General features: G+C 51.6%; 1 long non-coding RNA gene across 2 annotated transcripts in view; it reads left to right on the forward strand.

Annotated features, from left to right (window-relative positions):
• LOC118554353 (uncharacterized) overlaps window positions 1–23,920 on the forward strand; it is a 120,301-nt gene that overhangs the window by 58,587 nt on the left and 37,794 nt on the right. The window contains exons 4-8 of one of the 2 annotated variants that reach the window (XR_013441999.1): window positions 1,058–1,183; window positions 3,267–3,395; window positions 5,294–5,410; window positions 9,532–10,015; window positions 10,866–11,659. This is a non-coding gene — a long non-coding RNA (uncharacterized LOC118554353). Of the gene's footprint in view, window positions 1–1,057; window positions 1,184–3,266; window positions 3,396–5,293; window positions 5,411–9,531; window positions 10,016–10,865; window positions 12,813–23,920 lie in introns of those variants that run through there. The other variant, XR_004926445.2, reaches the window with a different exon arrangement.

Consider the following 23,920-nt stretch of genomic DNA (forward strand, 5'->3'; position numbering starts at 1 on the left):
GTTGGATGCCATATATTTTTTATATTTCTATATTTTCTTGAATTTTGCTCTGAGATTCAGTTAGGTTACCTGGAAATAGTCTGATGCTTTCAAGTCTTGCTTTTATGATTTGTTGGGTGGGTTCAGAGCAGTGCTCTGTTGAGGGCTAATTCCTTACCAAGACTGAGAAAAGGCCTTCCTGAATACTGTAACCAGTGCCCCATGGGTTATGATTTTTTTCTATTTGGCTCTATTTTTGGTCCTGTATGACTGTTGGATACTGTTCTCTAGTCTTCTCCCATGTTTTTTTTTCCCAACCAGAGTAGTTTTCCCAACCAGTGCTCAGCCTAATACTCCAGGGGGACTTTCTGCAGATTTCTGGGATCATCAGCTTTCTCCTCTCTGATACTCTGTCCTGCAAACTCAGTTCCCCTTGGTCTCCCTGGACTCTCAGCTGAATTTCCTTAACTCAGGGAATCTTCTGGGTTTCACCTAGGTTCCCCTTCCCTGCAGTAGGATCTGGAAACTCCTCCCAGGCAATATACTGGGGCCATCATAGGGTTTATCTTGTTAACTTCCCATCTGTCAGAGATCACTTTATTGCCTGAGGCCCAGTGTCTTGAAAACTATCATTTCATATTATTTTGCCTGGTTTGTTTGTGCTTGTTTGTTTGTTTGTTTGTTTCAAGTGGGAGAGTAAATCCAGTCCCTGATACTCCATCTCGGGTGGGAGCAGATGTCAGAAGGGGACATTTGAACACAGACTTGAAGGAGGTGTTGGAATGAACTGTGACAATACGGGGGCTGGGAGAGGAAGAGGATTCTAGGCAGTAGGAACAGCAAGTACAACAGCTCTGTGCTTATGTGCCTGAGAGTGTTTGAGGAACAGAAGGAAGCGAGTATAGATGGAGCAGGGGATGCTGGGGGAGGGGGGTGCGTGGTGAGAGGGGGAGGAGGTGCCAGCTTTTGTAGGATCTTACAGGCTGTGGTAGGAACTTTGGCTTTTATACCAAACAAAATGGGAGCTATGGGAAGGTTTTGAGAAGAGAAGAAGCATCTTTTGACTTATATTTTACAGGATCTCTGAATTGACTAAAGTAACTGAATTAATGGAGAGATGCGAGAGTGAAAGCTTGAGACAGCTGGGAACTGATGCGCTAAACCAGGTAACAGATGATGGTGACTGGGATATACCATTAAGGGGGTTAGTAACTAGGAGGGGGCTTGAGGGAGGCTTCTGGGGTGCTCACATGCCTCTATATCTTGATCTACGTGGAGGTTACATCACATGCTCACTGTGTGAAGATTCATTGATCTGCATGTACATGTCCAGTTGTGGTCTCATCTACATGAACATTATACCTCAATTTAAAAAATAAAATAGATGTGGGGAGCCTGAATGGCTCAGTCGGTTAAGCGACTGACTCTTGGCTTTGGCTCAGGTCATGATCTCAGGGTCGTGAGTTTGAGCCCCCATTGAGCTCTATGCTGGGTATGGGGCCTACATAAAAAAAATAATAAAAAGTCAATAAAACAGAAAGATAAGGGTGGCATGACCAGGCTGTTATCAGTGGAGGTGGAAAGAAGTGAGTAGATTCTGAACCTTTTTTATAGGTAGATCCAATAAGATTTGAGGATAAATCTAATGTTAGATGTGAGGGAAAGGAAAGGGTCCAGGATAATGCCATGGGAGGGTTTGAGAATCTTTTTTTTCCACCAGTGTAGTTTGTGTGATGGATTTTGGAGCTATGGGTGGCCACCTTTGCCTCCATGAGGTTAGAGTCTCCCTGAGAGTGAAACTAACAATGAAGAAATCAAAGTCAAGGGGTGCCTGGGTGACTCATTCAGTTGAGTATCTGATTCTTTTTTTTTTTAATTTTATTTTATTATGTTATGTTAATCACCATATTACATCATTAGTTTTTGATGTAGTGTTCCATGATTCATTGTTTATGTATAACACCTAGTGCTCCATTCAATACGTGCCCTCTTTACAGCAATTGCACTACTGGGTATTTACCCCAAAGATACAAATGTAGTGATCTGAAGGGGTACGTGCACCCCAATGTTTATAGTAGCAATGTCCACAATAGCCAAACTGTGGAAAGAGCATCTGATTCTTGATCTCAGCTCAGGTCTTGATCTCAGGGTCATGAGTTCGAGCCCCATGTTAGGCTCCACAATGGGTGTGGAGCCTACTTTAAATAAATAAAAATAAATAAATAAATAAATAAATAAATAAATAAATAAATAAATAGAAATCAAAGTCAAGGGGTGCCTGGGTGGCTCAGTCACTTAAGCGTCTGACTCTTGGTTTGGGCTCAGCTCATGATCTCAGGATTGTGGGATCAAGCTCTGTGTTGGGCTCTGCCTTCAGCAGGGAGTTTGCTTGAGATTCTCTCTCTCCCTCTGCCCTTCCCCCTGCTCAGGTGTGCGTGCACATGCTCTTTCTCTCTCTAAAAATAAATAAATAAAGTAAAAGAAATCAAAGTCAAGATGGAGGGAGAGACAGGGTCTTCACAATAACATGTCAGCACCTGGGGGCACCTGGGTGGCTCAGTTGGTTGAGCCTCTGCTTTCGGCTGGGGTCATGATCTCGGGGTCCTGGGATTGAGCCCTGTATCAGGCTCCCTGCTCCGTGGGGAGCCTGCTTCTCCTTCTCCCTCTGCCCCTCTCCCTCGCTTGTGCTCTCTCTCTCTTAAATAAATAAGTAAAATCTTAAAAAAAAAAAAAAATGTCAGCACCTGGATCCAGCCATGCCTGAAGCCAAAACCTGGCCTTCTCAGTTATATAAATCAATAATTTCTGTTTTTTTCTTTCTTTCACTTGTGACTGAAGAGTCCAGACTGATATGACTTCCTTGCATGCTTTCCTCTATGTACACCATCCCAGGGACCCTCTATAGAAGCCATTTCTTGTCCTTTTTCAACACCTGCCCTGCACTTTCTTTCCTCTGGACCTTTGCTCCTATGGGACTCTCTAGAATGTCCTTCTTTCCTTGCCTCCTGCTCTCACATCAAAACGGCCCTCCTATTCAAATCCATCCTGACTTCATCAGCTGAAAGCTGGACCTGGCAGGGCCCTTAGATACCAGTCCTCCACCATTGTATGGATGGGACACTGCGGTCACTCTGTGAGACAGGGGCAGATTTATGGCCAGGACTCCAGTGTCCTGATTCCCTCAGGGGCCTTCTGCAATCCTCCTTGTTCAGCCTTTTCTGTCCTTACCCTCACTCAGGACTGAACAGAACTCTTCCTGACAACTTGCCTTCTCTCTCACACCGCAGGTCTTTGCACATGCTGCTTCCTCAGCTTGGGCTGCCTTATTCCTCCCTATCCTCCTGGCAAAGTTCCCACTTGAACTTGGAGACGCTACTCAAGGATCAGACTTCTGGAAGTCTTCCCTTATTCCCAGGGTAGGTCAGTGTCCTGCCAGATGCCCCCAAGGCCACCTCTGGTGCCTTCATGAACCCGTTCACCCGTCTGTATTGTGGGTGTGTTTCGGGCAAGGTGGGTGCTGTGGTCATTCCTGCAAAGAAGGTTCCCAGTCAGCGTTTGTTAATCGACAAATGTGGATGAGAAAGGACCCTGCTGGGATGGGGGATAGCCCTGGGCTAGAGACAGGGGTCTGACAACCACCCCTTTCTAGCTCTGTGGTTGTAGGCAAGTCATTTCCTCTCCTTGAGCCTCAGGTTTTTCAGCTGTTAAAAGGACAGGACATCATAGGGTTTAAAATCTCAAGCAGCCCGAATTTGAGTCCTGGCTGCATGACCTTAGGCAGATTACTTAAGCTCCCTCAGTTTCCTCATTTGCAAAATCAGGATAATCAATACACCTGCCTTGTAAGGCATTTGTGAGCGTTAAATGAGTGAATATTTATCGAACTCTTAGAACTATATTGGCACATCATATAAGAATCCCCAAATAACCATAGAACAACAGAAACCCTTGCCTTCCTGAGAGGAGATGAGAGTCACAAACCATGAAGTGCTGTATGAATGGACTCTGATTGCTCTCACTAAGTAAGCTGCCTGGAAAAGGCTGATTCTGACACTCACTAGGTGTGTGTCCTTGGAGAAATCATGCCACCGCTCTGGGCCTCAATTTTCCCATCTATAAAGTGGACAGGTGAGTTTAGGGCCATTAGGGGTGAGACGCTTAGCCTCTCTGAGGCTCGTGACTGAATCTGTGGATAAGCACATGTCCGTCATGGGAGCCGGGTGAGGGTTCCACGGACAGTGTCTGCAGAGGATGTGCCAACCAGGCTTGCCGCCCAGTGAGTGCTCAGGAAACGTGCCTATCCTTAGTGCCACTGTTATTCTGGGCCTCGCATTCCAGGGTTCCCTGAGGCAGGGCTTGACAGGAGATATGCTGGGTACCCATAAAGGAAGGCCCTAGCACATCACCCTCCTGCCAGGTTAGAAAAGCGAAGGCAGCTGTGTGAAATGTCCGCCTGTCTCCGAGCCTTATCTGATGGGCTGCGGCATCAGGGAGAAGGACAAGCCCACAAAGGCCTTGGGGCCTGTCACATATGACCACCTCACTCTTGTCACCTGCCACCTGCTGGGACCTGGGAGTGGGGATGCTGAAGTGAAAAGAGAGAGCAAGATCCAAATCCTGGCTGTTTCCCCTTCTTGCTGTGTGACTTCGGGCAAGCCTCTATACCTCTCTGTGCCCTGTTTCCTTACTTGTCACATGATGAGGCTTTCAGCAGCCTAGAGGGGAGAGTATGGCTCCAGATCAGGAGGGGTGATTGTTGGCTGAGGCTGAGGCTGAGGCTGGGAGGCCAACAACACAAACCATTCCCGGACCTTTCCCCAGGGTAAGTGAGAGGCAGTTGGGAGCACAGAGGCCTCTCCCTCCAGGTCCTGAGGTGGAGCACAGACTGGCTGGCGGAGGCCCCGGGCTCATCTTGGGATGGAGACAGATTGGCAGACAAAGAGGAGGCAGGCGGGCAGGGCTGGGGTGCCCCTGGGGAGGAAAGGGAGAGGGAGGGGTGGGAGCAGGAGGGAGGAAGGCAGGGCTGGATGCAGCCTCACAAACCCAGGGCCTGTGAAGTCTCCAGCTGGAGGCTGGAACTGGACCCTTCCCCTGAATGGGGTGGGGAGGGGGGCCTGTTGGTTCCTGCCTCTGGATTTGGGGGAGGGAGGGGCCTGGGGGGGTGAGACTGTGATCAAGCATTGTCCCCTTCCCACAAAACACAGCCCCCCCCCCCCCCCCCCCCCCCCGGCCACCCTGCGACTGTGATGTCTTAACAGTAGCTCCCCCCCATGGCTGCAGTGCTCAAAGTCCTGACGTGTGCGCGTCGTCCCAGTACCCAGGAGATGCGGCTGCTGCGGCCTCCGGGGGACACTTTGAGAACCACCGCTGCATTGCGTGCCCGGTCCGGTTGGGTGCCCGTAGGTGCAGACCCTGAGATGGAGCTGGCATGGTAAGAGGCTTGTCGGGTCAGGGCGCCTGTGGAGGGAAGACAGAGGGGGAGGGCCTCGGCCGGCCAGCCGTGCAGCGCTCGCGGCCAGAACCCAGCGGGGAGCTCCGGAGAGGAGTTCACCCCCTATAGGAGCCCGACATTGGGCAGCAATGGCCAGGCCCTGGTTCCCCTGCTGGCTCGGACCCCGCGGGGATTGCCTGCGAAGGGCGTGGCCTGGCTCAAAAGCGGAGGGGGATCCTGAAGGTGCTATAGCTGGAGGCTGTCAGCTCGCCGCTGACCCTGCACCTGAAGGACATGTTCTTTCTGGAAGGGAGACTGAGCACCCCGTCCATGGCTGCCACCGGCGTCCGCTGTGTGCAGGCCCTGGGTGGAGCATTTACCTGGATGAATGCAGTTTCCGGCCCAACCTGAGAACTCAAATATAGCTGGCCCCATTTAATAGATGGGAAAAATGAGGCACTGAAAGATTAAGTGATCAGCCCAGTAGTGGAGCCAGGATCTGAACCCCTCTCATGCCATGGTGTTCATCCCTTGCAACTACCCTGAAAGGTGAAGAACATTAGCCTTTTTTACAACTGAGGAATCTCAGGTATGGAGAGGTCAATGACTTCCCTGATCAAGCAAGTGAAGTAAGTGGAGGCTCTGGGATTTGAACCCTGTGCTGACCCATCTCTTCTAATTTCAAGGTGCCATCTGTTGAATGTTTCCGGGGAGATATAATAGCAGAATTTGGGGCCTGGAAGGAGCCTCCCTAACAATCCTCCAGTGGGGACACCAAGGCTTAGCCATGTCTCAGTGCCCCTCTGAGCACTAAAGGGGCTCTCTGCCGTGTGAGGGATGTATCCACCCATCATTCATGCATTCAGCACACAGAGATGGGCACCTGTGGACCCACCCTCCAACCCAGGGCACTTGCGCTACAGTGGGGAGGCAAGCATGGTACAGGGGGTCTACGTAGACATTGGGGCTGCACTGGGGATTGGGCGAGGTGGCCGACACATTTAGAGATGCATCTGGGGAGGCTTCCTGGAGGAGGTAGACTGAGAGGAGAAGAAGTGAAAAGTGCATTCAAGGCACAGGAAGGAGAAGAAGCAAAAAGGCTTGCTGATGGGAGAATTCATACTGCTGTTAGGGAATTGATGGGAATCAGTAAATCTGGATGCTGAGATCATAGGGGAAGTTGTGGCTAGGAATGAGGTGGAAAGTGGAAGTCCGGCCTGGCCAGTGTCGTCAAGCGCTGGACTTGAAACCCGACCTCAGCTCTGTGCAGGGTAGGGCCACTGTCTGCGGGAGAGCTGTCTCCTCCAGGGCTTTGACTTCCCCAGGGTTCCCTCTCGCTTCTCTGACTCCTCTGTGGCTTCCAGCCCCTGCCAGGGCCCCCACAATCTCTTCTGATTTTCAAGCCCTTGTTCAATTCTAATAAAGTGGACCCGTGTAACCAGCAGGGTTTTGTGCAAATGGCAGAATGGGACTTCCAAGGCTGGGTCATGAAATGTCTTGTAGCTTCTGTCTTGGTCTAGGGTTTGATCACGCTGGGGAATCCAGCTGCCAGGCCGTGGAGTCACTCAAGCAGCCCATGGAAAGGCCCGCATGGCAAGGAACTGAAGTCCCCCCTCCAGCTGGGGCCGACTTGCCCATCCCATGAATGAGCCACCTTGGAAGCAGAGCCGGCAGCCCCAGTCAAACCTTCAGATGAGTGCAGCTCCCGAACCAGCCAGCCAAATGGATCCCAAATTCCTGACCCAGAGAAATCATGAGACCTACTAAATGACTCTTGGTATGAGTCCCTAAGTTTTGGGGTGATCTGTTCTGCAGTATCACATCAGGAGGGCTTCTCCACATCCTTTCTTGGCCCCTGTTACTCTGCCTTCTCTAAATTGTTCATTCACTCATTCACAAATATTTACTGGACATCTACTATGTGCCAGGCAACGGAGATAAACAGGTTACAACACATCAGGCCCCCACCCTCAGAGTCCCAAGATGCACGCCCCCTGTTCTGTGATTTGCTAAATTCATTAAGTCACTCTTTTACTGAGCTGAATGTCTCAAAATGACCTTTTGCGAGACCTAATCTCTTTTGAGAGTCTGGTAGAAACCAAAGTTTCTCCTCCAGAGAAGTTCAGATACACACAGAATTAAATTGAGGTACAAATTCAGAGGGATCCCAGGCCATCCCAAACTGGACTTTAGGCCCCCAGACTCTGAAGACCCAGCCGGCCCCCATGAACATGTAGCCCTAGTGAGGAGTCAACAGCGCCCCAGCCTCTGAGCTGTCGTTCGCTTCTGTAGATTATGTAGCCCATGCGGAGGGCTTGGTGGAGGCTGAGCCCTGGGCCTGGGCTCTCCCTTCCTCTCCTCTGTGTTCTCAGCAGGCTGCCCCTGCAGGAGGCTGGTGGGCCTTGGGTGGCCCTGCCTGGGAGGCACGTTTAAGAGGAAGAGCCAGAAAGCCCTTTGGTTGTGTGCAGGCTGACTCCTCCAGCCCAGCTCGGCCTGCTGCTAAAGCTGAGGGCTCAGCCGCGGAGCACAGAAGCTGGAGGGTACGAGTTTGAGAACACAGCCTTGGGGCAGCCGCTGGACCAGCAGCCCCTCTCAGGGAAGCCGCTCTTTCCAGAGGACCAACCTGCCCTGATGTGGAGGTCAGGGCTGTCCCCAGCCCCAGCCCCTTGTGTGACTCAGGAAGCAGCTCATGCAGCTGGGGGGAGGGCTGCGGGGGAGGGTGGGGAGGGGAGAGGGTGGGCGGAAGGCGGCCTCCTTCCCCCTCCCAAGTGCTTACTGCTCTCCCTCCTCCTTAATTCGCTCCCCCATGTCTTTCCTCTTCCATCTTTTCTTTCTTTCCTGCTGTTTCTCTTTTTCTTCTTCCTGTTTTCTCCCCTTTTCTCCTCCTCTCAGTTTTGTTTTGTTTTGTTTTGTTTTGTTTTGTTTTGATCTAGTCTTTTTCCTCCTTCCCCCCTCCTTTCCCTCCCCTTCATCTCCATGATGATTAAGAGCCTGGATTCTGGCTGCCCTGGGTTCGAATCTAGGCTCTGCCACCTACCGGCTGTGTGACCTTGGGCAAGTTATGTAATCGCTCTGTGCTTTGGTTTCCTGGGTTGTAAAATGCGATCCTAACAGTATCTGTCTTGGAGGTTTCTCTGAGGAGTAACTTAGACCAGGGCCTGGTCCCCGTGGGTGCTAGGTGTCTGCTCCTTCCCGTTAATGCTCTTCCCTCCCGCCTTTTCTTCTCCTACTGTCAATGCTGCCTCCCTCTCCCTCCCTCCCTCCAGACTCTGTGGCCCTGTGCTTACCCCTTGTCCCCCAGGCATCTTGCTGCCCTCCCCGCTGCCCCATCCTTTCACTGTGCAGAGAGGAGGGGGGCCCAGGCTCGGGGCCAGGCCGCCCCAGGAGCAGTTGCCGAGCCAGGTGGTTGGAGCTCTTCCCCGGGCCCCGCCCACCACGAGCGCGAGGAGCTGCCTTTGTGCCTCCGAGTGACAGTCTCTCTTGGCGCATTTGGCAGAACCGTGCATCTGGCCCGGGTACAGCCGAGATGCTCGGCCTGGCAGGCAGCGGCCTCGGGAGGCAGGGTGCTCTGGGATGCCCTTGTCATCCACCTGCGTGGCCCTGCAGGAAGGGTGTGCCCAGCCCCCCGGGGGCCCCCTGGTGCCCGGCACGGTGCCCACCACGCGGCGGGAGTGCAGCCAGCGGGTAGGCATGGACAGCCGTATCCCCTCTCCTGAGCCCTTGCTTTGTTGCAGTCCTTGCTGTGAGTGCGAAGTCCTTGCATCTTGACAGCCACCGGACAGGGCAGGGACCGGTATCATTCCCCATTTTAGAGATGAGCAAACCGAGTCACAGAAAAGTGGAGGAAATCGCTCGAGATGGGCTGGGTGGAGGAAAGGACACCTGCAGGAGGGAAGGCATTTTACTGAGGAGGAAACAAGATGAGTCCTGGTCCACGACGTGAAGCCGGCGATCCTCCGCTACCTCTCAGCTGGTAGGCCGGCGGGGCTGGTCTCAGACACGGGGGGCCTCCCTCCTCGTGCGGGGCGACGCTGGGAAGAGCAGCAGGCTCCGTGCTCCGGGCGGTTCAGCCAGTGGCTCAGGCTTCACAGTTCTTTAAGAGGATTGCCCTTATTTTCCAGGTGAGAAGCCCGAGGCCCAGAGAAGGCAAGGACCGTGCTGAAGTCACACAGCGGGTACCTGTGACTCGGAAGCCCCACTTTTCTGTCTTCCAACGTGGAGGCCTGGGGTGGGAGGGCGAAGAAGGAGCATGCCTGCCACCACTCTTCCGTTCTGTCTCTGCTGCCAAGGCCAGGCCCTGGTGCCCCTCTGCCTGCCGTTTGCAGAAAGGCCTGGACGCAGGCATCTGCACTTGGTGCTGGGGGCCAGGCCTGCCGAGCGGCACTGTGCTCATCTTCCCTCCTTCCCTTGGCTTCTCTTTCTTCCTTCCTACCTGCCTGCCTACCTGACTTGTAAGATATAAAATATAATAAGGTACCTGGAGTACACACATCTAATGTGTGCAATTCAATGAATTTTTATGCAAGAACACTCCTGTGTGACTACCATCCAGATGCAGATGAAGAACGTTCCCAGGCACCACACTCCCTCCTGCCCATCCCCCAGGTAACCACTCTTCTGATTTTTTTCATTGAAGTATAGTTGACACACCATGTCACATTAGTTTCTGGTGTATACTATTCTGATTTTTATCACTGTACAGTTTACTTGTTCTCAAAATTCAGATAAGTGCAATCGTACTCTTTGTGTCCATTGGACAGATGAGTCAAGTACAGACCACAGAGGGGAGGTTGGCCCGCTGGCATCTCAGAGCCCGGCACCTTTGTACATGGCTTTGAGCGGAGAGACAAGGGCGGAGGGCACTCGCCAGTGCGCCCCAGCACGCAGGTGCTTTATTTGTCTGATCAGAAGAAGTGCAACTCCTAGCTCCTTGTGGACAGGATGGCTAGGTGCCTAATATTGTTCATCCAGAGGGATGAAACACAGGGATCCTGGGATCTTTTGCAATCCAGAAAATGTGAGGCAGGTTGGCTCCCTTCAGGAGCTCAGGGAGACGCTCGCTGTCTCTACTGGATTGAATAACGTTCCTCCCCTCCCCTACTCATGTCCACCTGAAACCTCAGAATGGGACCTTGTTTAGAAAATATTTAGAAATAGTGTCTTTGCAGATGTAATAAAGTGAAGGTGAAGTCATACTGGATGAGGGTAGATCCTAGTCCGACGACTAGCGTCCTTATGAGAACGGGGAAATCTGGACACAGACACAGACGTCCAGGGAGGACGCCATGTGGTGACAGGGAGAGATTGGAGTGACGGGCCTACAAGCTGGAGTACCAAGGATTGTTGGCAATCCCCACAGGGCCCCATGACACCTTGATTTCAGACCTCCAGCTTCCAGAACTGTGAGAGCATAAGTTTCTGTGGTCTTAAGCCAGTTTGTGGTATGTTGTTACAGCAGCCCCAGAGAACAAACACAACGTCCAAGCCTGAGGTCTGGGATCGGCCACCATTGACCCTGCACCTGGGTGGGGTCCATCTCAGGAGAGAAACCCCGGACACACAGAGAAGCTGCCGAGGATGTCCCAGCAAGTGCCCAGAGCTCGGGGCCCAAATGCTCGCTGAACTGGGGACGGAAGACAGAAAAATACCTCTCCTCTCAGACCCCAGTTCTAAAAGCAAGAACCAAAAAGTATCTCAACAGATGACCCTGACGTGAAACCAGCACATTCTAGAGTGTCACCCGACCACAAAGTGAACAGTTTGCCAACCCCGCTGCCAGGCAGATCTGCTTTCCTCTGGCCACAGCTCCTCTTGGCTTTATTATTCCCATTTCACAGATGTGGAAATGGAGGCTCTGGGATTTTAAGTGACTAAAGCCGCAGGAGTGACGGCCCAGGCTTTGGGACCTTGTGACTTTGGGTACGTGACTCCCCCTTCCTGAGCATCCCATTAGCTGAAGCACAAGTAACAAGATGCATTCCTGATGGAGCTGCCTTCTCAAGCATGTCACACTACATCTTCACGCAGGCCTGGGAGACCGCTATTACCAACCCCATCTTACAGCCGGAAACCCGGAGGCTCAGCGAGGAAAGGGATGTGCCCGAGGGACATGCACAAAACCGGAGAAATGTAGGCAAATCTCATCTTGCAGCGTTCTTGTGCAATTTGAGTTGAATACGAGATGACAATGTGAATGGACCTGATACACAGTTGGTGCTTAATAAAGGCTTGCTTGAAGTCTCACAGCCGGTGAGTGGTGGAAGGAAGAATTCACTCCCAGGTCTGTCTCACCCTGAGCACTTTTCAGCCCCTCCTTCCACGTGAAGCAAAGAGGATGGTGCCTTCCAAAAGGGTTAACTTAGTCAAAATATTCCTTTCAGAAAGTTTGAAATGCGACTCTTATGCAGATATAGTGAGCATGTGTCAAAGGTTTATTTAACTCATGAATGAGAGAACCAGCAGGATGGTTCAATGGAGGGCAAGATGGCAAATTAGGTACAAGACTGGTTAATGTCTTACAGGGTGACAAAACCATAAGCTTTAGACTTATTTTTAGTTCAGGACAAAATGATTTGCAACTGTGCATCTTTTATAAGTTAAAGTATAACTTCACCGAGTAGGAAGTCTGATCAATAATAAACAGCAAAGCCAAACAAAGGTACGTCTCCTAGAGAATCAGGTGACCCAGTCAGGCTGGTCAGACAGTGTCTTAGAATGACCTTGAAAGGGCACACTGACTTCCTTTTGTCTTATGTCTCTGTCTTGGATATTTTTCTTTACAGCTGTTATTACCACCACTACCACTACTATTATTATGATTCGGCTTCTCTCTGCTGAAGGGCAGCTCACAGAGCTCATAGGTTCCTTAGAAGGACACACAGACCCCACTGTCCCCTTCGCACAGGGACCCAGGGCAGAGCCCTCGCCCACAACTGATAGTCTGGGACAACACTGGCCAGAGAGCAGATCCCACACAGGCTGAAGTGGGTGGGGGTGGGGGCCAGCAGAAAGGGCCTATGGCCCTGTTGTTGTGTTAATAACCATGCCACGGAAACATCTCTAGCCTATCACTTGTCAAGTAAAATAAAGCAGCCCATACCTGAGAAGTGGGGGGGTGATCCCATGTAGGTCCATATATGTATGTATGTGCATTTGTGGTGTGCAGACGTTTGTAAGTATAAATGCATTTGTACGTACAAGTATGGATACATTGATTTATAAGTGTGCATGTAGGAAAGCTCTCTGGAGAAATACTGGCCCCCCAACTCAGTCACAGTGCGGGGGTGTGAGGATGAAGGGGGAACAGTCCTATAGAACCCACTGCACTGTTTACATTGGTGACCCGCAACTTGTCTTCCTCTGTTACTCTCTTCCTGTATGCTCTCTAAAATATAGTCATATATGTACGTATACAGCGTCTGGTAGATTCTGGCAGCTTGTCCCAGGGACTAGGAATGGGGGGTGGTCTTTCCCACCGGTTTCCCCCCCTCCCCCCGCCCCGTACTCTTTGGCTTCGCGTCATCGTTATTATTTGGGACCATGAACACCCCTCCGGCCCCGCCATCTCTGGGGACAGATCCCAGGCTTGCAGGCGGGGATCCCGGACGCCGGCCCCCCTGGGGTCCCGCGGGGTGAGCGGGAGGAAGGGGTGCTGGCTTCGCAGGGCGCTCTCGCCGGCCTCCCGGGCTGGGCCGGGTCCGCAGCTGACGGTGCGGGTGGGGGCGGGGAGCAGATGGACGGGGCGCCCGACGGCTCGGGGTCCCCTGGTCCCGTCCAGGTGGCTCCGGCCGACTACGGGCCAGCTGCGGGGGCCGGGGAGGGGCGGGCAGCCCGGATGGGGAGGGGACCCCGTTTTCCATGACAATGCCAAGGCGGCGCGTACAAAGGCGCCGCAATCAGCGTTTTATTGGTTCGAGTTAATTATCTGAGGAGGGAAGGGGGCGGGCGGGGCCCGGCGATTCCCTCGTGGGGTTGGGGGTGGGCTGGGGTGGGGTGGCGAGACCCGAACGGGAGGGGGCGGTGGGAAAGCGGCCTTTCCCAGTCTCGGCAGCCCGGGGCTCCGTGGCAAAGCGCCATCGCCCCCTGGTGGGTACCTCACTCATTCGTTCCCTCCCTCATTCATTAGTTCACTCGCTCGCCCATTCACTGTGTTGCTCGGCGGAGCATTGTAAGAGCGAAGTGCTGAGAACAGGGCCCTGCGGCAAGTGGGGCACAGTTTTTTTAAATGCCCGGTCCTGGGCTGAGCAACTCCTGGTTGCCATTCTCACCAGCGGGAGGCTCTCAGCCTAGTGCTGCAGGCTGACTTAGAGACAATTATAATGCAGCCTGACAAATGCTAGAGTGAGGGCAGCATCGCGGGATGCGGGGCCCAGAGGAGGACCTTCGGGAGAGGAGGGAATCCTGGAGGGCTTACTGGAGGAGGCCCAGTTTCAGATAAGACCTGAGTGAAGAGTGGCAACTAGCCAGGTGAGGGAGTGGAGGGGCATAGGAGATGAGGGCCTTGCGGGAAAAGGGTTCAGCAGGTGCAGAGCGGTTGCACAAAGATCAAGTAAGGTGCACTCTGGGAAGAGCAGCTTGCTGGGGGAGGATTCTGGAACTCACTGTGCAAGGGTGGAGGTGGGCAATGAGGTAGATAAGTGGGCTGGGGTCAGATGAAAGTGTGGGCTGTGGGTGGTGTGGCCTGGGAACACCTGTCAGACCATTTCCAGTTTATCATTCTCTCCTTTAGGTTTGGGGAGAATTTGGCTGCCTCCACCCCCATCTAAATTGCTCCCATATGGATTCAGACCTTATCATTATCCCCCCATGACCACTGTCCCGTTGTTTCCATGTCTCCCTTCAATTTGCTTTTCAGTCTGCCTGCACTCTATTCCCCAAAACGGCCTTTCTAAAAGCAAAATCATGTGGCACTACTTTTCAAAGTTATAATGCACAAGATTTATAACCCAGTGGCTGTGACAGAAAACCCTTAATAATAATTGTTTAAACAAAGTAGAGGCGTTTCTCTTTCACGTCAATAAAGTCTGAAGGTAGGCAGTCTAGTGCTGGCATGGTGCTCCATAGTTTGGGGAACTGGACTCCTGTCTTGTTATTTCACCATCTTCAGTATATGACTGCCATTTCATGGCCCAATATGGCTGCTCAAACACCAGCCATCACATCTGCATCCCAGATGGAGAGCCTTCCAGTCATCAGAAAGGAGAAAAGGGTCAAGAAGGGAAGGAAGTCACATATGATCCTTTTACTTATATTCTATCGGTCAGAACTTAATTACATGGCCACACTAAGAACAAGAGAGGTTCCAGGCATCATGTGTCCAGATAAAAATTGGAGTTCTCTTTCAAAGGAAGAAATGGAGCCTGGATATTGGGGATAACCATCCGTCTCTGTCACACTCAAGAGTTCCACTTCTTGGAGTGTGTCTTACAGGTGCACAGCTATGTGACATACCTACAAGGTTATTCACTGCAGCATTGTTGGTGACAGCAAAAAACTGGAAACAAGTTCAATAGGGGACTTGTTAAACAAATTTGGGGACATCCGTAAAAGGGAGCACTATGCAGCCATGAACACAAATGACCAAGCTCACTATGCACTGATATGAAATGGTATTTCACACATCCCACTTTGGAAAATAGCAGTTTCTTATAAAGTTAAACATACACCTACCCATGACCCAGCAACTTCGTCTCTAGGTTTCTGCTCCCCCCGACACCAAATAAAAATATATGTCCCCACTAGGACTTATACGCAAATGTTCATAACAGTTGTTTGTAATAGACAACAACTGGAGACAGCCCACTGTCCATCAGCTAGTGAATGGATAAGCAAATTGATGAATCCATATCTTGGGATACTACACTGCAGGATACATGAGTGAACTACAGATGCATGCAACAACTAGGAAGAATCTCAAAGCATGCTGAGCAAAAACAAGCTGGACATAAAAAACAACTTGCTACAATGATGCTATTTATATTAAACTCTAGAATAGGTGAAGTGAGTCAAGCGGTGGTACCAGAAACCAGATCAGTGGCTTCCTCTGGGAATGGAGGGATTGACTGGGAAGGGGCATGAACAAACTTGGGGAGCCGGAAATGTTGTGTATCACAACTGGGTGTTGGTTACACAAATGTGTTTCTCTGTATGTAAATTACACCTCAATATTTTTTTAAAAAGCAAGGTGCAGAACAGCGAGTAAATGATGCTATCCTTTATGTTTACAATGAAAAGGAATTTGCTTGTATCTGCACAGACTCTCTGGGACAGGCTGGTAACAGTGGTTGCCTATGGCAGGGAAACTGGTGGCTGGGGCTGGGAAAGAGGGGGACTTTTCTCCATATCCTGTTGCACCTGTTGACCCTGAAAGACACAGGTGAATGTACTATGTAAATAGAAACTGAAAAGGAAGAGATCGGTTATGTGCAAATTTGACATCGACAAGCCCCTGCTTTAAATCCCTCGATGGCTCCCCCCTTGCCATCAGGGCAAAGTTCAGACTCTGAGCTCTCCCTGCCTCACCTGCCTGCCCCCCCACACCCCAGCAGTACCCTCTCCAGCTACTTGCCACTACCCACAGACAGCTCAGCTCCAGGCTCTCTCAGTCCTTTGTGCCCATGCTGTGCCCTCAGCCGCTCCTGTCCCGGAAGGCTCAGCTGCTGGCGAAGCTCTCCCCAGTCTCCAGTCTGAGTGGGTTCCCCTGTCCCCCTTGGTCCTGCTGCACTCTGCCCCACCCCTTCTTCATCGGTCCAGACCACCATGTTTATTGGTGCTAGCTGTGAGCTGGCCTCCTGGGTCCCCAGAGACAGATGGGAGCCATCTTTAGGGACAAACCTGCTTCCATGTCTGTTCTCTGCCAGATAGAGGGCTCCTCCCGCCCAGAGATGCTGACAGAGTCCTCTCTCCCCAGGCCCAGCTCCGGCCTAGGGCAGAGGCCTTGATAAAATGTGTTGTGTGTGTTTTTAAAATTTTTATTGTTATGTTAATCACCATACATTGCATCATTAGTTTTTGATGAAAATGTGTTGTTTTAAAATTAAGCGTTTGCTGCCCAGAGAATACGTTTCATGACAAGGCCAACAGGACCTCTTAGAACACAGAGAGAAAACACACCATTGTGGGATTATGTGATATGTCCAAGTCCTAACCCCTGGTTCCTGTGAATGTGACCTTCGGAAATGGGGTCCTTGCAGGTATAAAGTATAAGGTCAAGCTGGGTGAGGGTGGGCCCTAATCCATGGGCTGGTGTCTTTATGAGAGGAGGGAAATCTGGACACAGACATGGACGTCCGGGGAGGACTCCGGGTGGTGATGCAGCCAGAGAGTGGAGTGATGGGCCTACAGGCCCACGCACACCAAGGACCACGGGCAAGCCCGGCAAGGAGCTAGGAGGCATCCTCCCCTGGAGCCCTTAGAGAGAGCAAGGCCCTGCCGACACCCCGATGTCGGACTTCCCGCCTCAGAACTAGGAGAGAATAAATTTCTGTTGCCTTAAACCACCCAGTTCGTGGTAATGTGGGACTTCAGCCCTAGGAAACTTTATACACACTAAACCAGTCAACACCTAAGACAATTCTGGGTAGTGATGAGCACTTTGGAAAAATAAAACAAAACATGGAAACAGGGCGTGTGACAGGGAGTGACTGGAAACAGCATCACCTTAGCCAGGGTGGTCAGGGAAGGCCTCTTGGAGGAGGTGATGTTTCAGTGGAGATGGACAAGATGAGGGCCCCACCGTGTAAGTAGCAGGCAGAGTGCTGGGGGCAGGTGCGAGGCTTGGCGTGTTTGAAAGCTACTGGATGCGGGCCTGATGATGGTAGACAACTTGCTGGGGTCTTTGGGGGAAGTCCCCAGGACTGAAGCAGGAAGGGACTGTCCTGTCTTTGCCTCCGTAGGTCTCAGAACCTGCTGTGGGGCTGATGCGGGTCACCCCTCGGCTGGGGCCGGCTGGCAGCCGATGGAGGAGGCCAGCTTCACAGCTGACACTCTGGCTGTAATTGTGATTAACTACCGGGTCCTCTTCCCGGCTCAGGCCTGAGGCCACCGTGCGACAGCTGCAGAGTGAAGCAATGAGGCCAGGAAGGGGTTAATGGGCTGCCCCTCCATCTGAGCCCTTCACACAATGAGGTGGAGGTGGGGGGGCCTCTGGTGGGGGCGTCTGGCCTCAGCTGGGGTGAGTGAATGGAGGGGACAGAGGCCTTGTCCCTGGGGACAGGGCCAGTACTCTGTGGGGAGAGGGGTCAGAGCCCTCCCCCCTGTTGTTATTTCCATCCATCCCCATCCTCCCCTCCCCTCCCCTCCCCTCCCCTCCCTTCCCAGCCAGAGCATCCCAGACAACTGCCCTCTGGGCTCCAAAGTGGGCAGCATCTTCAGCCTCACGGAATTCTGAAGCATAGTCTGAAAGTCGAATTGTAGAATCGTGAAATGTCACTGCGGAGGGGGAGCTCATTTATTCCTGTTGCTTTCAAGCTTTTTTACTTAATTATTAGCATCGAAGCCCAGAGCCCCCACCCCCGCCTCATTTTCTCCCCCAATAATAAATAGTGTGTTGATTACCTTGAGAGTGGCCTGGGCGCCAGCCTAAATCATTCATCCCCAGCGCTGCCGCTGAGAACTGGGGCACGTTGGGGGGTCCTGACAAATGTCTCACTTACGCAACCACCACCACAACGGATATACAGAACATTTCCCTCGCCCCAGAAAGTTCCCTCATGCGCTTTTGGGGTCAATACCCTTTTCCCCTAATCCCTGGTTGAATAATGGCCCCCCAAATCCAAAGACATAGAGTTCTAGTCCCTGAGTTTTGTAAATGTTACCTTATTTGGAAAAGGGATCTTTGCAGATGTGATTAAACGAAGGATCTTGAGGTGAAGAGATGGCTGGATTATCCAGGTGGACCTTCAGTGCCATCACCTAGGTCCTTATGGGATAGAGGCAGGTGCCCCCAGCTGGCTCAGTCGGTAGAGCACACGACTCCTGATCTTGGCGTCGTGAGTTCCAGCCCCACATTGGGCGAAGAGCTTACTGAAAAAAAAGAGAGAGAGACAGAGAGGCAAACTAGCAGAGGGGGAGGCTGGTGACCACGGAGGCAGAGAGTGAGGGTTGTGGCCACAAGCCAAGGACTGGCTGGAGCCACCAGAAGCTGGAAGAGGCAAGGAACAGCTTTTCCCATGGAGCCTTTTGAGGGAGCACAACCCCACGCAGACAGCTTCATTTCAGACTTTTGGCCTGGGAACCGTAAGAGAGTAAATTTCTGTTGTTCTAAGCCATCCAGTTTGTGGTACTTTGTTCTAGTAGCTCTAAGACATGAATGCACTTGGCAACCATGCCCTGTTTTCTGCCTGTGTACTTTTGCCTTTGCAAGAGTGTTAGATAAATGGGATCCCACAGTATGTAGACTTTTGAGTCGGCTTCTTTCTTTTTTATTATTTATTTATTTATTTATTTGAGAGAGAGAATGAGAGAGAGAGAGAGAGCATGAGAAGGGGGAGGGTCAGAGGGAGAAGCAGACCCCCCGCTGAGCAGGGAGTCCGATGCGGGACTCGATCCCGGGACTCCAGGATCATGACCTGAGCCGAAGGCAGTGGTTTAACCAACTGAGCCACCCAGGTGCCCGAGTTGGCTTCTTTCACTCGGCATAACGCATTTGGGATTCATTCATGTTACATTTCTCAGAAGTCTGTTCCTTTTCGTTGCTAAGTAGTATTCCAGCGTATGGATACACAGCGACTTATTTCTCATTCACCAGTTGAAAGGCATTTGGGTTATTTCCAATTTGGCACGATTATAAATAATGGTGCCATGAACCTGTGCACACAGGTCTTTGTGGGGACATAAGTTGTCCTTTTTCTAGGGTTGATATCTAACAGTGGAATTACTGGGTCATAGTGTAAGTATATTTATAATTCTATGAGAAACCGATGAACTTTTCCAATGGGACTGTACCATTTCACATTCCCAGCAGTGCCTAGTATTGTCAGATGAAAAAATTGTCTTGGCCATTTACATAGGTACGTAATGATCACAGGGTTATCGCAAGGATTGAACGAGAAAGGATGCCTCGCACCATAATGTGTGCTCCCTGCCTCGGAAATGTCAGCTCTTTCTTCTGTTATCACTGTGGGAGGCCAGGACATAACCAGCGCTGCAAAACTCCAAGGCCAGGTGGGCCAGGTGGGCAAGGCAGGGGCTCTGGGGAGCTGGCAGGCACGTGCCCATCTTGAAGTTCGGGGTCTGCAAGAAACAGCAAGGTAGAGGTTTGAGTGCAGGTGGCTTTCCAGGGAGTGCCCTTAGGATCTCAGGGGAGGGAGGGAAGCAGGGTCAGGCATTTGCAACAGCAGCCTCGGCCAGTCCCCAGTCCCATCAGGAGCTCCAGCTGGGACAGCCCTTCAGAGGTATCACACTGTGAGACAGGGAGGTCAGGCCTCTTCCCCCCGCCTTGACCAGGCTTTGGAGTGGCTGCCCCTGGGGGCGGGGAAGTCTTAGGTACAGCAGCTCCTTCAGCTGAACCACCAGCAGCCAAGGCCGGAGGCATGTGGGGCCTGGTGCCCGGATCCAGGTGACATCCGCCAGCAGGGGAAGCAGCCCCACGTGGTCGGAGCTTCCAATTTTTCAAAAACTAGCTGTAAATCTAGATGTCGAAGTTGTCTCCTTGTTTTTTAAAGTGCTGGAAACTCTTGCAGGCTTTTAGATCATGCTGTGAGGAGCTAAGGTGGCAGGCCTAAGGGCTGGGTGGGGCCTGGGGCTGCCTGCTGATGTCCCCGGGTGTGAAAGCTACTCTGTCACCTCTGATATCATGTTAGTGTCCGGTTCCCCACGGGGTGAGCTCTACGGGACAAGCGCCTTTGGGTTTTGCTCTGCACAGCATCCCCAGCGTGTAGGGCAGGGCTTGGTGTGAGCTGAAGAAGGAAGAGAAAGTGTAAGGGCGGAGAGCCAAACCGGGTGACTTGCCTCAGCTTGCAGGGTATTTGTTTGCAGAGAAAGTCGTTAAGTTTTGAGATAATTTGTTACACAGCATCTGACAATGAATACCTTATTATGGAATGTATGTAATACATTTTATTACATATAATAACAATTTCTCTCACACCCACACATCAGATTCATCAAATTCTGTTACTTCACCCTTCAACACATATCCAGAATCCGAATACTTCCTCGCACCTCCAAAACCACCACCCGGGTCCACGGCCACCATCTGTACTCTCCTGGGTCATTGCCGAGCCTCCCCACTGGTCTCCCTGCCTCCCTTCTGCCCCTCACTGCATAGGTGGAACAGCCATGGGAGAGGTGACCCCATGGCCTCTGGGGGGCTACAAGAGGCTTTGAGTAGGAGGCCTCCTTGGGGAAGCAGGGTGTTTATTAGGGCCTTTCTGAGGGGAGGTCTCTCCCTAACACGGAGGAGTGGCTCCCGAGGGGCCAGGACAGAGAGGGTGGTGTCGAGGCCAGGTGTGGTCCTCGTCACTTCATAGCACCCGGGGGACCTCGTACTTCGTACAGTTTGGCGCCCCCCGGGCTAAGCGCATGCGTGTGGGAAGGGGGTGTGCCCCTGTGCATTCCCCGCAGGGGTGGGGCGGGGCGGGGCGTGTGTCCTGGTTTAGGGCACAGCTCTCGTGTTCCGGGTGTGCGGTCGTGGGCAATTTGTTTAACCTCTTAGTGCCTCTATTTCCTCTTCTGTAACAGGAGACTAAAAATACTAATACATACCTCATAGGGCTATGGTGAGGATTTCATGACTTAATATGCGCAGAAGGGTTAGGACAGTATTAGCACATGCAGGAATTACATGAGGGCTGGTTCTTAATATTATGGGCAAAGATCAAATCTTAGCTCTGCCATGGACATGCTGTGTGACCCGGTGCCGGTGACTTTGCCTCTCTGTGCTCAGTTTCCTCACGGGTAAAATGGGATCATATTGGCACTGTCCATAGAGCTTTTGTGAGGATTCAAGGAGAAGCCATATGGGGAGGCCTCCCTCCCGTTCATACAAATATGGGAGCCTCTGGGTAGCTGCCTATGTGGCCATGGGCAGGCACTCCTGGGGCCTGGACTCTTACATCCACTCTGAATGGAGCCGCCTTCTGCAAGACCCCAAAAGATCCACCTTCCAGGCACACCCTTTTCTTGCCCCCTATTTCCGCTTCTTGGGCTGCAGCGCCACCTTCTGGCCCAAAGCTACATTGCACCCAGAGCCGACCACCGGCTTGAGGGGAGGGGGATAGGCCCTTGAGCACCGGCTGTGTGCATCTCACACACACACACACACACAGGACACCAATGTAGGTATCAACCTTTCTCTGTAGAGCCTGAGCCTCAAGGGAGGTCACACAGAACCAGCTACTAGCTGGGGTTCACATCCACATCCCCTCTCCCCCCCACTCCAAACACCCTCCTAGGGTGAGTTCAAGTTCTGGACTTGCCCTTCCCCTTTACTTAGAGAGGGGCCAGGAGCTGAGGTTGGGGTCCTGGGGAGAATGTCAGGGCTGTCCCCCAGGACGCAGATTGAAGAAGGAAGAGCACTAGATTGAGAATCCCCAGGCTGGGGTCTCAGTCTGGCTCCCCCAACCACCAGCGGAGTAACCTTTGGAAAACCCTTACCCATTTATTTTAGCCCTTACCGTTTTGAATATAGTCACTGCAGGGAGAGCGTTTAACATGGGCATTAGGTTCTAATGTGAGGAGAAAATGATAGAAATAGACAATTTTCTAAAACTCCAAAAAATCCTTTAAATCACCCATAAAGTACAGTTTTCTGAACGAGTCCTTTGCGGTAATAAGCACACTGGACATAAAGACGGTCAGTGTGTGGCAGCGATTGTAGAGGTTTGCAAACTGATTTTCCATTCAGCTCTCACTCAGATGTTCGGGATTCTGCCCACGCCCTCCGCATCTTGCTCATTGCTGGGCTTATGTCTGGGCAGAATCACCCACACTATGTACGTTCTTCTCCCTTCTCTCTCTCTCTCCCTCTCTCTGGGAACACACAGTTGCATTTCTGAAGTTACATAATAAAAACAGCTAACATTTATGGAACATTTATTATGCATCATAATAAGTAGAGTTCTGAGCCCTTTACCTGCATTCATTCCTATCATCCTTCTAGAAATGCTTTGGGGTAGGTACTGTTGTTATAGATGGGGAAACGGAGGTACTGAGAGGTTAAGGAGCTAGCCCAAGGTCACACAGCCAGTGAATGGTAGAGTTTGGACTTGAAGCCAAGGGGTCTAGGACCAGAACCCACACTCTAAACTGTCCTGCTACCAACTTGAATGGAAACCCCGTGGGAGGCATGGGTACATGTCTGTGGGTCCACTGTAAGCCCACAAGCTCCATCAGGCAGGCTAGAACCTGGCCTGTGTCATCTGCGTATCCCCAGGACTGGTCCCTTCTGGCCAGGACCCACTCAGGGTGTGTGCTCAGCAACTGTTGGACAAATGCACATGGCTCGCTGAGCCCAGTGTCCTCACCTGTCAGACTGGAGTCACGGTGCTTCCGATGGATTGCTGGAGGCCCCTGTGAACTGTTAGCGGGCAACCTCTCTTTAAAGACCCTCCATTCTCCCTCGCCCACTTCCTGTTCATCCCTGCCTCAGGCTTTCAGTCTGCTCCATCTGGTGACTTGCACCAACCCGGGTGAGCTGATTATGTGCATATTTGCCGACGCTGCATTCAGCAACACCATAGTTGTAGCTTGAAATCCGCAACACGGAGAGTATTTACACTGTGGAAATTGGCAATGGTACAAATAGGATGATTTCCCCTTAGAGATGTTAAACATTTCCTGCTGCCAGGACAAAATGGGTCCTCTAGAGACTACCTCCGGGGAGCAGTGTGGTGAGTGATCACACCTGTTGGCTCTGAGGCCAGATCGTCTGGGTTCAAAGTCCAGCTCTATCACTTAGCAGCTGTGTGATCTGGTTCAGATACTTAACCTCCTTGAGCCTCATTCATCTCATCCAGAAGACAATTCCCTTTTTCATTAGGGATTCAATGCAAGCATCCATGTAAATATTCTCTCAATGAATGTTATTTATTAATATTCCAAATCAGCCTAGGAGGCGGGGAATGTTCTTGTTTTCCCATCTGAGAGAAGGGGGTGATGGGAATGGGATTTGCAATGTCAAAGGGGAACCTCAGAGAAGGGCAATGTGTTACCGCAGGTTGAGGCCCTAATGGAGGGTGTCTTGAGCACGGGCAGGACAGATCTTTGTAAGCCAGTATGGGCTGTGTGCATGGCAACTGGGGGACAAGGACCTCCTTCAGTTCTTTGGAGGGAGGGCTGCTGTTAGCTCTTAAGTCTGGGACAGTTTTGGGGGGAGGCAGGTGATCTAACCAACAATTACCTCTGCCTTCCCCTCCCCTTCCTTCTTGCTAGCAAGCACTCCTAGAGGGATGTTGTGGGGTTGGTGACACGTGCGATGTAATGTATATAACAAGAATAGTACAAAGAGGGAGAAAGAATACAGCTATATAGGAGTACCATTGCTGTATCTGCCATCAAGGTAGTATAAAT

Source organism: Halichoerus grypus, chromosome 10 (genome assembly GCF_964656455.1).
Source record: "Halichoerus grypus chromosome 10, mHalGry1.hap1.1, whole genome shotgun sequence".
Lineage (NCBI taxonomy): Eukaryota > Metazoa > Chordata > Mammalia > Carnivora > Phocidae > Halichoerus > Halichoerus grypus.